General features: G+C 39.6%; 1 long non-coding RNA gene across 1 annotated transcript in view; it reads left to right on the plus strand.

Moving 5' to 3' along the window:
- The first annotated feature begins 7,560 nt into the window (after positions 1 to 7,560).
- The window catches only part of LOC135451908 (uncharacterized), a 90,587-nt gene continuing 81,706 nt past the window's right edge, over positions 7,561 to 16,441 (plus strand). The window contains exon 1 of the long non-coding RNA XR_010441470.1: positions 7,561 to 7,641. This is a non-coding gene — a long non-coding RNA (uncharacterized LOC135451908). The remainder of the gene's footprint in view (positions 7,642 to 16,441) is intronic.

The following is a 16,441-nucleotide window of genomic DNA, read 5'->3' on the forward strand; positions in this document are numbered from 1 at the left end:
TTGAAGTAGTTTGTACAGCTGTGAAAAAAAGCTAAGCTATGCAATTTATATTTGATCAGAACAACACCAGGCAAAGGCTGCTGAATGATACAAAAACTTAGAGAATGTCTGCATGGAGGCTTGGATTTTGGGACTAGAGTTGCAGAATTTAGACCATTAACCCCTGTGTAAATGAGCCCCTCCAGGCTTTCCAGAGTAGTTAAGCTAACACCAGCATTTTGCTGAAGGAAGGTCGCTCTATTATGCTGAAAAATGCCAACTGATTTTTCCAGAGTAGCAGTGTAATGATGTCAGTAATGCTGCAAAAGTCTCCATGTGAAGGTCTCATCTTTAGCCCATGTTGCTGCTAGAGGTTATCACGACTTGCTACTTTCATGATGTTCTAGGAAAAAATAAGCACTACTAGATTATCAGTTATCACTGTCACAGCCCAGCCCTCTCTGCTGCTAACATAAAATGGAATTATAAGCATCAAAGGGAAATGAAAAATGAAATCCAATTGCCTACCGAGTGACTCAATTGCATTTTCTGTTTATTAGATGTGATGACAAGATAAAATACCATCATTCCTGGGCAGTTCAAAAGCAATCACTGGCAATTTATTTGATAGTTATCTCTTTAGGCTCTGCCTTTATTTCCAATCTGCACAAGAAGAAGTATTTATCTGCCTAAATTTAGCCATTTTCCTTGGATGACTGTGTTCGCTGCCTTGTCTTCTAGTCTGCCTAGGAGAGATGGAAACACCTTCAGAGGATTTTTGAGTAGGTGTAGAACTCTGAATCACTGTCTGGGAGAGCCCACTGAAGCCTCTTTTTCCGTATTTTCTTGGGCAAGTTGCCTTCTTTATATAACAGTTGCAAGCTGGCAGTGACTAATGTGACCCCTCTGGGTGTCAGCTGAGATAAACTCCCTGCTGTTCCCCCCTTCTTCCTTGTGCTTGGGACTAGGGTGGGTATTCAAGGAGAAAAGTCAGTACAGGCTGGCCTCTGGGAAGAATGAAACATGATACAAAAAGGAACCCCATTAGATGTGCTCTAGGATCTGTCTACTTGAGGTCTTTTTAAAATCTCTGGAACTTCACAAACAGACACATTACTTGTTCTTTGTGCCTTACAGTTGCTTGAGAGATAACAGCATGGAAATAGCTGGTTTTAAGATTTAATTTTTTTTAATAAAAACCCTATATCCCAAGGCCCTGCCTCCAACAAAAATCAAAAGCAAATATCTAGGATTGAGAATGAGAACAGGACAAACAAAAATATATATGTCCACCATCCTCTAATCCTTTCCATAGCCCCAAGTATTTTTAATACAGAAACATGTTCAAATAATATTATGTAAAGAGTAACTGCCAGCATATATCTCTTCCACAAATTTTTCTGGTTTCTCTTTAATTTAAAAGAAAAGAAAAAGTATAAAATTTCATGGTTATATCCACAGCTTTACTAGTTTGTTTTTTTTAATGAAAAAAACAACTCTTTTTGTTTGTTTTTTAGTGGCCTCATTTGAGGCCGCTTGCTTCTTCACTTGTATGGAAAGATATGGTGAATGGGCACCTCGTCTTACAATCTCTAGGACATTCACAGTTTTGAAGATCTGTTTGCTTTTCTAGATTTCAAATCTTAGACATTAAGGACAAGCATTCTCCTAGCTTTTAGAAAACTTTGTTTCCTGAGTTCTGTCTGACCCTACTTTTTGAGAGGAGACCAGAATTTTCCACAAGATTTCCCACTGCTCCCTCATACTTTTACCTTGTCTGATATGTCCGAGGGTTCATTTTTTCAAAGTTGCAGTATTTGTTCAGATTTGGAACAGCACAGAACATATGCACAAACATGCTATTCTAAATTTGAAGTTCCTGTTCTAGATAGTTTTATTTTAATAACTATTAAACATGTTTCATCTTAGGAAAAAGCTTGAGAATGGTTGAAACAGAAAATGGCAAATTTCAGCCATGTGCAGAGTTAAACAAATTTCTGTGTAGTTGAATGGAGGTTGTGCACTGAAGTGTGCTACCAGAGGCTTTGCTCAGTGCCCTGACAGGGAGCTGTGTGTAGAGATGAGTTGCCAAATGCAGGTCTCCTGCTTACTTTGTCCAACTTCTTGACGGCTGTCTTTTTTGTTCAGTGGGTCAGGAAGCTGGTGAGGCAGTTTCCATGCTCTCCCTCTTTCATGTTCCTGCAATGCAATTTGAATTTGCTGCAGCACGTGTGCTTTTTAGAGGAACAATAATCATGTTGACCTTATGCAAATCAATGCTGAAGCTGGCTAGTCTTCACGCTTTTGCACGTGTATTTGAAGTGTACTGCAGTGAAATGATAGATCTCCTAATTTTCCTTCAGTAAAAGCCCTCTGGGCTGAATTTACAGGGCTCCTAGGCAAGCTGCAGCAGAAGAGTAAATCCTATTATGGGATTTCAGAAGACGAACTGAAGAGCAGACCAAAAGATGGGTCAGTCCAACTAATCAGCTTTGTAAATGCATTAACATTTCGTTCAGCAGAGATGACCTAGAATGGTCAGCTGCCTGCAGTGCCCATAGGACTGAGAGGAGCAAGCTGCAGAACCTGTCTTTGAGGGGTGTGATGTGCAGACAAGCTGCCTGTTCACATCTCTGGGTGAGGGACATGAGAAATGAGCACAGGGACTTCACCATTCAATTACACTCACATATCTTACTTTATGCCGTGATTAATCTGAACGAGCATCGCCCAAAGGATTTTACCCAGTGATCATCCTGCAGAGGGTCTATGTGAAAAATATCTAATACTTGACAGATGTGTAGCTGATGTTGCTAATTGTAACACAGCTGCAGCACAAAGCAGGCAGCAGCTATTGTATTCACAGGACAAATTTTAGCATAAGATGGCTACAAGCACTCTAATGGCTCTGTTGATCAGACCTTTGCTGGTGAGGTAGCAGAGGCCCTGATCAGGTAAATTTTGGTGGTAATTACCTGTGTCAAAACCAGCTTCATTGAAGTCAGAACAATCACTGTTTGGAATGAATGTGTTTATGCAGAGCTGGGAATCAAGTGATTAAATAACTACAGGTTTCTCTCTATTGTACTTCACTGTCTTTCCAGGCTACTGTCTATGCATTCGAACAGTCATTTATTAGGCTGTAGTGGCTATACAAGCTGCAAAAATGCTTGCAAAAGAGCTCTGATCCTGTGATTTAGAAAATGGGAGTGCCAAGGGTTAATGAGAAAGGGTTGCTTTCTAGAAGCAGTAGGTGATATGCAAGAGGCAAGTCCTGAGCAGCAATTCCCAGGTGTGTAAAATTGTTCTGGTGCCTGCAGTGATGATGTGGCTCAGAGGAAGCAGGAGCTACTGCTGCTAGTGTAAATAGAGATATCAGTGAGACAATTTGAGTATACAGAGCATTTGCTGGATTATTATCTGTGTAACAGCAAGAAGGTGCTGGATTTCCACAGCCATGTCATTGTCATTTTATTTAGACTAATACAAAGTCAAAGGGAAGTATGAATTATGTGAACATTAAGTAATCCTGGTAAAGAATGTCTGTGAGTTTGGTCTTTTTGGTTTCTTTTTTTCTTTTTATTTTTTTTTTTTGGGGGGGGGGGGGAAGGGGTGAGAGGATTAAGTATCAAGTGTTACATAGCCAGACAGTTATATAATTACATTGAATCACTGTTTTTGATGCACTGAGTGCTCTTTCCAAATGCATAGAGAGGATCAAGGTATATTATGTGTCAGATAGAAGTTACACTGAATGAGGTGTAGTGAAGAGTGGCTCTGTAGAGTTCACTGGTCTTGGGAGAAATAAGAAGCTGTGGCAAAACACAGATAGCTTCAAAGCTGTTCTTATGAGCAGAAAGAAGTGGTGTATATTTTAGGCTGAGTCTAGTTATAGCTCATATTAAAAATCTGCTGCTTCTACATCATAAATGTTAATATCAGTCTTGTTAGTTAGATACCTGGGGTGCATGTGCATGTCCAATGGGTTGTTGATGCCAAGATCTAAAAGGGATTTCAGTGCAGAAGTAATATTTCATTCTTGATTCATCATATCCTCATGTACTATCCCAAATAATAGGAGGCCATTTCACATCTGCTAACACACAGCTGTACCACAGAAGATGGTTACAACTAGAAAGAAGTTATATTAGGGATACTTGAACTAGCATTGTTTATATGTTGTTACTTTATAATGAAAAGTTCTCTTGAGCAAAGACATGAAACATGATTTTTTTCAAACTGAGAATGCACATGTGTGGAGTTTTGTACATGTTCACAGTAGCAGATGAAGACATGATTATGCAAATACTTGTCTTGTCTGTTAAGTCAAACAATGCACTGATAAATAGAGGCCAAGAAAAGAAATCTAGTAAAGCATTTGACTTCATAAAACAAAAGCTGTGTAGGGGCACAGCAAGGTTATAAACTTAGCAGTCAAAGACAACAAAAACAAACCCCAAATATTTACTTTGTGCTTTTGGTCTTCTACATGCAGCTTTCTTGTTTCTGACTGTGCTTTTTTCCAATCTCATCCTGGCTCTTGTCCCACCTGCCAGGCTGTTTTCCTTGCTATATCACCTGGGAGAGAGGAGCAGAAGCATTGAAGCCCAGGAGTGAGAGTGCTTCTGCTTGGGTTTCTCTGCCTATTGCCTCAACAGCCTGGGCTCTCCTGCTGGTGCCAGGAGATTGAGCATTTGTGAACTGCATGGGAACAGCTAAGTAGTATCTTTCATAGAAATGGTGAAAAGTACATTCCTGGTAACAACATACATAGCAAGATGTTTTAAAGAAAAGTTGTGGCTATTGTTAATGGGAGAAAAAAAGAAGTTTCTACTAATGAGAAGTTTTACAAATAACTGAAGTGCTTCTGAGACAATGGCCAAAAAAACCCACAACCTAGTAAACCCGGTATGGAACAGAAAATGTGTGAAATCTTCAGTTCCATTTCTAGAAATATGAGAAAATTCTAAAACTGGCTAATATTTCCTTTATAACAGTTATACATTATAATGGTAGACACTGTAATGGTATCTGTAGGCAGCATTGCTTTCTTGGATTATTTTCATTTACTTATCTCTCATGATTTAGCTCATGGGCTCTCCCAAAGTTTTTCAATTGCATGAATAGCCTCTGTCTCACTTGGCTATTCCCAGGCTGCCCTGATATTTCCTTTTGAATTGTCTCTACTAGGGAAAATTTCTGTGATGCTGCAGTTTGTCGCATCAGTCTGACCATTGCTTGACCACATCATGTGTTACAGTATTACAAGCAAGACCTTAGAATAAATTAAATAGGTTCTTATAAGGAATTATTTTTAATGCTATTTACTGAATTGTTTATAATTTTGGTATTGGAAAATGAATATGATTATGTCTCTTTTGGAGTGTTTAAGAACATTGATTACTCTGTATGTGTAACTGTCTCAACCTATTTGTTGAAACAAAGCAAGGTTTATTTGCTAACATTTTCATGACCAACAAGACAAAAATAGCCAATATGTTATTGGTGTAGAGTCTTGTTTTGTTTGTTTTTAGTGGCAAGCTGTTGTTTTTGGCAGTTTAAAATACTCTATAAACCTTCATTTGGGTAACTGTTAGAGAATTCTGTATTTGTAATATAAAGAGCAGTGCAAAATAACAAAGCTCTTAAATTTCTGTGATAGGGTTGTCTGCACTGACCAGTGGATTGATTGGTATTCATATTAGTTCTTCTGCAATAAAATTGCCTAGTAAAAAATTCAGTATTAGTTACTCCAAGGATTAAAAACCCCCACATAAGTAAACAATGGCAGGTTAAGAAAAACCAAGATTTTTCTTGTTAGATTTACTTCTAGATTTTCTTTGTCTTTGACATTTACTTTTTTGTCTCAGTCATGAATATGACAATGGTTTTTGTTTTTAACGGGAAATAAGCTTCTCAATTAATGCCTCATGTCAGAACATGACCCTTTCAGAAATAAACTAAATAGCACAAAACTTGAAGCAGAATAGAGAATAAACAATGCTGTCTTGACATTGCACAGAAATGTTTATTAAACAACTCCATCAATATCAAGCTTCCAGGCTTGCTCTGCGCTCCAGAGTTACTGGCATTGTTTGAGACCTGGAGATTTGAGCAGTTCAGCTGTATTTATGTTTACTTTGCATAGAAATAGAACAATCTTGCTTGTATTAAATGACTGCAGTATGAGTTAAGGATTGCAACAACAGATGTAAAGGCAAAAAGATATTTTAGCAAAGGTTGTTTTCCCTGTGTTGCCTCCAACTGAGGCTTGTCTCTCTAAGTGCAGAATTCTATTCTAAAAAATGACAATTAAAATTCGAAGTTTTATGTTTAGATAACTGGCTACCTCCACAGAATACCCTCATACACAGGATTTAGTTTGCTATTTAGGTTAGTTTTACAGACATCCAAATCCTGTCAGGCTGAGCTCCAGTCTCCTCCAGCTTTATGGAACATTTCCAGAGGAAGCATTGAAATGGATAGATTTCATGTCTCTGTTGCTTCCACCATTACCTGGTCTCAGTGCTCGGTCATAAATTGACTTGGCACTTTTACAAATTTAGATATTTCTTCTCTGATCCTATTCTGAATTCTTGATCTAGTATTTTCATGGTCTTTTTGGGTATGTAAACTTACAGAATCAGAACTAGCATCTGCTACAGCCAACAGTAACTTCCTTACAAGCAGCCAGAAAAATAGCTGCATATCTCTTTGAAGCAAAGTAATACAGTGAAAAATGTGACTTTAAAACTAAGATGATGAGTCTGGGAGCTGAGTGAGTCTCATCTGTAGTAAGATGGGCCAGCCAACCAACAGGGTAGTAGAGGCAGTAGGATTGAAATTGTAGGTAGGTTTTGTTTGCTGAGGACCCCTGAAGCTACTTGACTCTGACAGTGCTAGCACATAGGTTTTAATTTTTTTAATGTTACCATGGCATCTGAGTTAACAAACATTTAAAAATTACTCCAGAAGTGTTCAGCTCTTAACTGTCATTGTTGTGCGGTGCTTTTCAGAGTGATCAAGATCCCAGCATCCCTCTGGGGTTATGTAACCTAGAGAGTCAGGATTTCTGCTGCTGTGCTAAACTCCCCTCACTACATCCCTGGCTGGCTTAGAGCTGGGATGTGGCAAATGAAAGTACTCCACAGAAACCTCTCTCAGCCCCTTAACCCCCAACATTAATGTATGTGAAACATACACATGCTCCTTACTCCCACAGCAGTCTGATGGCTGCCCTACTATGAAGCATTTCCTGACATGGATGAACTAAAAAATTTGGGTTGAAAAGGGCTTTATTAAACTATTTGTTTCAGAACCTCCTACTGGCTGGAGGTGCTAAAGGTGAACTATACTGAAAAAGCTTTTGGGTGTAATGGAAAAAACCTTATGGTTTGCTGTGGAGGAATAGAATGTAAGAGAATAATGCAGAAGGTAATGTCACACCTGAGGAGTTGCAGCTGTACCAATCACCAAAGATTGGGAACAGGCCTGCCCTTAATAGGCCACAGGTGTGTCCAATAAGATGATGAGTGCTACAAAAGAGTGGGTGAGCTGGGTGAGGAGAGAGTTGCAGTTTGTTGGTTGCGCTGTGAAGAAGAAGAAGGAGGAGGAGGAGGAGTCAGTGCTGTGAGGAACTGCCCATGAGAAATCACCCAGAAGGTATGGAAGATTTACAATAAGATGACAACAGTTTGCAGTCTATGATAGATCTGGTGTGTGTTAATGTTAAATATGGTATAAAATAAATAAATTTCAGGTACAGTGTTCTTACTAACAGAAGAAGTCTAACTGACCTATTTAGAATGTTTGAAATGTTTAGAATGTTTGAAAGTGCATATGTCAATTTATTTTCTCAGCAAGTTCTAGCAGGAGTGACTATTTGAAATGCATCTCAATCCAGTTTTCATTTAAGCTTTGGTGGTAAGGTTATTTTATTGTTTATTTTTTTAATCTCTTATTTTTGCATGAGCTGGGCCATAAAACAAAACTTAATTATTTGCATGGCCTTCCCCTCCTTGCCCACCACCCTCGTGCCAAAGGCCGTGCCCTCACAGAGCCTCATGGCGCCGCCATGGTGTGAGTGCAGGCCAGCATGGCGCCAGAGCCTTCAGCCCTTCCTGCCCCAGGCTGGGAGCAACACCTTCCATACTCTCATCTCCCTGGGATAAAGGGCAAAGACTAACTGTGGCTGACCATGCTGGAAAGGGCACCTTCCTCAGAAACCATCACAGAGGTTGTTTATAATTCATGACCAAAGTTAAGGTACTAAACAGGGGCCCCTCAGTTCCTCCCCAGGGCCATGTAGGGCCTGAGCTCTGTCCCTTGCTGTGGGCTCGGAGGTTGTGCCTCATACGTCCCCATTTATAAATTTATTTCTGGAATATGAGCCTTTCTCTTCCCCAGAAATGAGTCCCTGATTTCTTTCTTTGAAACAAAATGGTGTTTATTTTAAAAATCCAACTTAGAACTGCCTACCCAGTTTCATGGAAACCTGTGAGGAAGCCTGCTTTCCCTGAACCACCAAGTTCAGTGTGTGGGTGAAAGGCATTATTTAGGCTCTTGTAAAACAACAGGAGAAAAACCGTGTAATGTAACATTATCAGAAAAGGCTTAAAATCTGTGGGGTTTTATTGCAACTAAAGGAAACACGGCTGAATGTAATGACAAAAAAGCCATTTAAATGCCTTTCATTAAGGAGCTATTTCTTCTTTGCCTTTCCCCTTTGTTGTATAAAGCCTGCAAATATCAGGCAGTTGTGTCCTGGCGAGGGAGCAGCTGCCTCTGGGCAGAGGCTGTGGCTGCAGAGCCAGCAGGAAAACATCATGGCACACAGCTGAGGGATGGGATCCAGGCTGCAGAGCACCTGCCAAGGACTGCAGCTTGTACAAAACTTCTCTTAGGTGATTTAAAGGGGTGGAAAGGCAGATGACTAATACTGCAATGAGGTAAAAATTCTGCTTTTCCACTTCAGAAGACCCCAGGGATTTGGCGATCTCCTGGCAGGTGTCAATACTAAGCTGATGACTTAAAGCTAACTTTAACCCAAAAATACTGTAGACTCCATTCCCTTAAAACTTAAGGAAGATTTTTCTCTCTCATATTGGTCTCCTCATCAGTAAGTATATTTACTGAAAGTCTTTCACTTGGAGGCAGAAGTTACCTGATACAGGTCATATGCTGAGACATCCCTCAGGCCCAGAGCCACCAGCCTTGGTGCCTGTGGCAAGTGTTGCTGTAGAATGTTGACTTTTATGTTAAGTTCTATGAAACACTTTTTTCTGTTAAATGTGTTGGAGTCTTATCAGAGGAAATAGTCTTAAAGACAAAATAGTTGTTGTTTTCTTTGTTTGTTTTTTACAATGTAGGTTTTGGCTCAAAGTTACACAATTTTGCAGCCTCAAAAGAGCTCAGTAGGCAGACTTTAATTTTTTTTTAATGCAATTTTGTTGCTGTTGCTGCAATAGGCGAATCTGTTGTGTTCCACACTTAGAGCAATACTGCACTTATCCAAAGTATGGCCTCAAGCTAGCATCTGAATCAATGTCAGTTTGGGATTTCAAACCTGACTTCTTGTTCAGTGTCTGGAATTACTTTATGAAAAAATAACTTACCCATACATTCAACATTCACCTGTGAGACCACTCAGTCCTTTATTCCTCATTATGCAGAAAACCACTCTTTAATAGAGACATTTATGAGTTTTTGTTACTGTAAATGATAGACCTGTCTCTATGTTCAGAATATATTTCAGCTGAAATTATCCCAGCCAGCTGCTCTAAGAATACTTACCCTTTAAACTGTCTAGATAAAACCCCAATTTCTTTTTTTTGTTGCAGCCCACATTTTTCATGAAGTAAACATGCTTTTTTGGTACTACCTAGAAACAGCAGCCAGACAAAGTTAAGGGAATAAAAAGCAGGTCTTTTTTACTGAAGGGCCTTCAGTTACACCTAGGGCAGACAAAGCCCCCCCAGGGGCTACACCCAAAAAATGGATGATGGGTTTTCACACTTTTATAAGTTTGCTCCTTTTGCATATGGGGGTTAATTTTCTAATTACAGTTTTGGATAATAAAGTAATTTATTCCAAGTTTGCTCCTGCCCAACTCACTTTTGTTTACATCTCTCAGGGCCTGAGAGACAAAGGACAGTATGGTGTCCTTCATTCCCAGGCCTAGAGAGAAATTGTTTTGCCTCACCAAAATGTTAAAGCAGCAGCTAACACTGTATATGGAGTTTAGAGTTATACACTAAAATGCAGGATTACAAAGATAAGAAAAATATAAAAGCTAGCATTTTATGGCATTAACTAACTATATTCCATAATTACAGAAATGTTTTTATACCAGTTTTTTGCTTATTTTGGGGCAGCATCTCAGGCAATATTTGTCATACTTGCATATCAGGCACTTACTGGGTATGGAGGATGATCTTCAACAGGCAAGTGAAGGAGGTCAGACAAAATGAAGAGTATTCATCCTCTTTAACAAGAAGCTGCTTTAGTAGAACCCCTAATAATGAAACAAAATGTGGGAATATATAATGAATACAGGGTTTGTCCAGAAAAACCCAACATTTTTCTTCAGAGGTTGGACACTGATGGATGAGGAAATAGTGACAGTGACGGGGATGTGTGATTTCTAACATAAAGGAAGGAATAGCCTCAATGTAAAGCTTTCTAGCTTTATGCAATGCATGCCAATGAGATCAAAAGACATCTTATTGCTTTATCATATAAGAGTTGGATTTTAGCATGCACTAAAGAAATTAGTTTAGCTGCATCAAAAAACCTTGTAGTTTCATGGGTCTAAAAAGAGTTTCATGAATTCAAAAGAAAGTACTCTTAGAAGTGCAGGAAAAGATAGCTGGGGAAAAAAAAATCTCTTATCAACTGGCTGAAGCCATGGTCTTGGGCCATCTAGGCAGGATGGGAAGGAATCTTGGTGTAGAATTCTTTATGGCAGTCAGGCATCCCATATTTTTACTTTGTTGCTCAGATGTGGTCAGTTTGGTCCTTTGTCAGCAAGGCCCCCAAGTGCCTTAAGAGCACTCTGACATTGAATGGAGAAATTGCTTTAAAGGGTCTCATAAGCAGGCTTGGAGATTATTCCATAATGCACCTCTCTTTTTTGGAGTGGTTGGGTGGTGAGACTAGGAGAGTATCATTAGTGCTGCTCCTGCAGAAGCAGGTTTCAGTTCCTGAAATGGCTTGTGTGACTCCAGGAGGAGAAGCTTTGTTTTAGGATACTTCTCTCCCTTTTTCCATTCCAGCCTTTAAGAATGCAGTGCAGAGGGAGTGACCTGCTAAACATGCCCCAGCTTCCTATGCCATCCTGCTGGGGGTTGTTTTAAGAACTGCATCAAAAGGAAAGTGATCTGTTTAGCCCATAAATGCTGTGGAGTCATCATTAAGTATCAATTGCTTCTCCATATTGAAAGTTCTACTTTTTTCCTAATTTAGTTAATTTACACATTTTCTACTTGGTTTAACTGCACTTACAGGTGCATTTCAGTATCTCTCTGTGCCTAATGACTGCAGGAGAATTTATATGGTTCTTGTTATAACTTCAAAGAAGCTGGATAATGCAAGTTGATTTAAATGAAAATATTAATGCACTAGAGAGTTGCCTGGGCAGAATTTGCTGTGACTTCTGTAATCCCTGTATTTATTTCTTCATACACCCACTTGCACATCATTTATCAGCATGTTCAATATAATCCTCGAGGGCGATAGTACTTGGATTTTTGGTTGTGAGCATGACTTGTGTTTCTGCTACTACTTGGAAATCAGTCTGTATATAATTTCTTTAAATTTCTTTCTGTCAGAATCAAATGTATCATTTTAAAGGAACAAGCCCACAGGGCTTCCATATTTTGTCAATGTGCAGCAAGCAATTTCATGAGAAATGTTTTTAATATCAAATCTCTGCACTGGTATTTTAATAGCCTCAAATTTTACTGTATGACACATTAATGTTTCTGACAAGAGTGATTACATCTTTGGCATTAGGACAGAAAGGGACGGGTTGTATTTTCTGCACTATTTATCTGTTATTCCCAGCTTAAGAGGGACTTTAATGTGCTCTGTAAGACCACTTAGGCATTTATTCATTTACTTATGATTTTTAATTTGTAAGAATGTTAAAAAAGTGCACCTCTTCCATGAAGACATCTGACTTCTGATGGGAATTTCTGCAGCAAATACTGCAGATACTCCTTCTGCATCTTTTTCTACAGCAGATCCAAAGGGATCCCATCTGTCATAGCTTGCATGATAAAGATTTGATTTTTACTTTGACTATTCCAAAAAAGAGGTTGCAAAAAAAGATAAAATTGAGACTAAGTGGTTGAAACATGCATGCTTGCACCTAAAGGCACTCAAATTTAGACTGTTGGTCTTTGGTTTTATTTTTAGAAAGTATACAGTCCCCTGTGGATGTCTTTGCAAGATAGGACTTTACAGCTTTTAGGTCCTGAACTCCCTTCTTTCTTTTTGAGATGTTAACCATCTGCTAATTGTTATAATACTGATTCTAGACATTTACCTACCATTTTTCCAGCATCCAGTTTGCAAAATAGATTTCAATTCATGCAGAAAACTACTTGTTCAGCCAACTAGAAACTTAGGGCTTCCTTGAGTGATGCCTTAATGTTGTGGTGTGTTGCAATATCCTGTTTTACCTTCTCCCTTCCCCCTCGCCCCTCGCTGAGTGTGCCCTGTCAATCAGGCTAACATACCAGCAAGGCGTCGTGTGATAGGTGTCCCTAGTACCTTGAGACCCTGCCCCTTCACCTGGTTGGTGACTCACCTGTCCCTCCCCTTCCCCTGTCCTGAGCTTAAAATGTGAATGAGACCATGCGGCCTCCATTCTGTTACCAGCAGTGGCCCAGTGCAGATGTATCTGTACTCATGGAATAAACATCTGGCTACCTTCTAGCAGAATCCATTCCCTTTCTCTCCACCATCGCCAGAAGCTCTCTCCTGAGGAGAACGGAGTCCTGTCTTGTGCCCCGCTGCACTCTGCCGCCAGCCAAGGTATCTCTGGGGTTAAACGCCACAGTGCTGCCTCTGGCCAAGCAGCGAAGGTCAGAACTGGCCTAGGCACCATCTAACTGGTTATATTGGGATACCTATTCCAATACCTTAACACCCTTGAGACAAAGAAAACTGCTGCTCTGCTCCACTTGCTAAATGTTATATTGAGGATTAAGACCTTATATGAGCAGAGGAAGGTAGCAAATTTGCAAGAGTCACCAGCATGCAGGAATCTAAGCCCAGCTGTGAGAAAGTCTTGTCAACAAAATGCTGTTTGAATTAATCACTATCACAGGAGAACTCAGGTAGAAATGCTGACAAGACCATGTATATCTGAAGTACTTAAATGCTTCAAACCCTCCTATAATGACTTTGTACATACAAGATAAGCCTAATAAATGTGTTTAATAATTATGAGACCAAGCTCACCATTTGGCACTTGTAATATTAGTAGCGAATACTGTCTTTCATGTATTGACAATGTTATAGGATATTCCTATAAAAGATTCTTTCCTTTTCCTGCAATGTTTGAGGAACTCAGTGTAGGGCAGATGGCATGAAGGAAGTTGCAGTGTTATTTTTCTATGAAAAAGGTAGAAATATGTTCAGTATGTAGCACAACAAGCTGCTTCCCCACTAGATCATGTGCATCCAGCCACATGAGCCCGGTGTTTCCTGTACTAATATCCCAATCAAGTGCCCATTCTAGCCCTTAAGGACAGAGCAGGTCATGTATAATTGTAATGCTTCCTTGAATCATAAAACACTGAGCACAAACCTTTTTTTTAAATTTGCATTTGTCTTTGTCAGTGTGTTGATTCCCTGATGTATTTTGTTGGCATTTTGCCTCTCTTCCATGTTGCAGGTAGGAGTGTTATGAAAGTTGCACAAAGCTGGGTGCCGTGTTAACTTTGATGGCTAGCTCTGTCACAACCTTCTTTTCTTCTTAACAAAAGGAAAGCAATTGCCTTGAGTAATGCAAGAAAATTGGCAGAAGTTACAGATGGCACTGTCAAATAGCAAAAGAAAAAATAATGTCCCATCTACTGTGATTTGTCTGGCAGAATTGAGGATGCTTCTGTCATTTCCCTGACATGATGCTATACTTATCCGTGGCACATGGACAAGACTTGTCATTTAGATAAGAACTGAAGTGAACAGAGAAAGCAGAGCCACAGTAGATTTATTAGTTTGGATTGAATTCAGAAGAAAAACTGCTGTTGAGAATTTTGATATTAATTTCATGTGATTCTGCACTTGCTGTAAACTATAGCAGCTTGACCCAGTAAAGATGTTCCTGTTTTTTAAACATACCATTGTCTGAAGTTAAAGTGCAGTATCTCTCTCTGCATACCTTGTAAATGGCTCATCTATGCTGGTGATAAAACTTATGCAAAACTGTGGTATCAACCTTGTGTTATTTTTGTTTTTTAAAGCCACCCAAATAAATAGAGCAATCCTAGCAACCTGTATTGTTACATGCACGGAGTCAGTCCCCCAGTTTCTACTCTTTTAATGTTCTTCTCTGTTCTGTACAGCAGCCATATGTTATTTGAAACAGTGTGTTGCCTTTTCAGGTGTAATTTGGTTTACAACATGTTTATTCTCAGCAGGCTTTTCTCTGGTCTGTGTGTGACTCTGAAACCACTTCAAGATGACTTGCACAGTGTGATAAACTTCAATAGTAATAATAAAAACAAGTAAAAAACCTAAGCAAAACAAAAGACCAAAAAACCAACAAACGAAACCTAAATAAAGCAGAAAATAATCCCCCACCCACCTAACTGAGAGTAAAGTAGAAGTTTGCCTTATTTACATTGGAACAGATCCAGAATGTGTCAGTGGAGGGAAGTATTGACAGAAGTTGTGAAAAAGAAGGTTTAGTTTTGGTGAAGGAAATGGGAACAGGAAATCCTAGAGAGATGGGCTGTTACTACAGGTCTGAGGATCCACTCCTCTGGATTCTGTGCAGTCCAAGCAACCTTAAGGGAACTCAGTTGTTCTCTGTGCCTTTTGCTGCCTGCCCTGTGTGCTCTCTGTACATTCAGCCTGGCTGTTCAGATGTCCCCATGGTGAGAGGTCCTGGTGGCACTGCTGCTCTGCCTGCAGCTGGGTGGGAGGAGCTGTGCATGTGCTGCTGCAAAGCTCTTCCTCAGTACCTGTGTGGCAGTGCCTGGAAAATGGGTTGGTTTGGTGTAAAACCTGGCAGTGAGTCTTTAACATGTCTGTGACCAAAGTCTGTTAGGAAGTACCTTCATGTTCTGCACCCAGGATATTGACAGGTGTGTTGATTTAGAGGATAAGTTCATGAGAACTGTCTTCACAGGCATACTTCAGAAAATCGAATAAGTCATAAAGCCTTGATTTCTCAGCCTTAAATGGCTGTAAAAAAATGTTTTGGGGAGGAAATGGTTTGGTTAATAGTGGAACATACTAAATTATTGCATGGTATTTCTTCCTTTCCTGTTTTAAAAGTTTTCTTGCTACCGACCCAATGACAATGTCTCCCCTAGGAGGAAATGGTTAGACACAATAACCTTGGTTGCCATCTTGTAAGAACCATGCATTTAAAAGGAATAAGTCACTTTGAAAGAGTTCTGAAGGCTCCCCTGGGTGTAGGCTGTTTATGCTGTCCTGGAGTAGTGATGGGGGGAACTTCCTGAGCATGAGAGGGTCCTGGGGTGGTGCAGAGTCAGTGTGGCATCTCTTCCACGTCTGTATCCCTCCATAAGGAGGAGGCAGTCACTGATGGCTTCCAACAACATCTTAGGAACTTTGTAATGTGTGTTAGAGGATGTGGGAGGATAAGGGCACTGGTGTTCTTTACCTGTTTAAAGTGATTGATACCTTCTGTGCTTCCCCATTGTGTATGAATGCAGCTGTAACTGGTGTTTTCTGATTTTCCAAAGAACTTGCAGACTGTCTGAATGTCTTCCTTACTTTTTAATTTGTTTTTAAGTTTGTAAAATACTAACTTTCCTAGAGCTAAAAGCTAGTATGTATTGGTAGGTTTGGTCATAACAAAGATGGGACCTTGGAGAAATTGTGTAGTGGGGGAGGAATTCAGTCACTATAGTTCAATATTGCAAACAATAAAGGGAGTAAATATGTAATGGGAAATAGCTTGAGAGCACACTATTAGTAGGAACAAATGTAAAATGATGAGGATGGAAATCCAACAACTCTGAGAAAGCAGAAAGGAAGCATAAATCAAACAACTATTTTTTTCTACTGCACTCTAAAGGACGATGAACACAGTAAGGAGCTGATGTGGGGCTGTATCTTTCTTTAGAGTGCTCTCTCTGGAGTCAGTGAGAAGTAAAATGTTAAGGCAGAATTTGAGATAGAATTCTTGAAGCTTGATTTAGATTCATTAAAACATATCACTGCAACTAGAATAAGGGACTCAAATCAATGACCAGGC

The sequence above is a fragment of the Zonotrichia leucophrys genome, chromosome 9 (assembly GCF_028769735.1).
Source record: "Zonotrichia leucophrys gambelii isolate GWCS_2022_RI chromosome 9, RI_Zleu_2.0, whole genome shotgun sequence".
NCBI lineage: Eukaryota > Metazoa > Chordata > Aves > Passeriformes > Passerellidae > Zonotrichia > Zonotrichia leucophrys.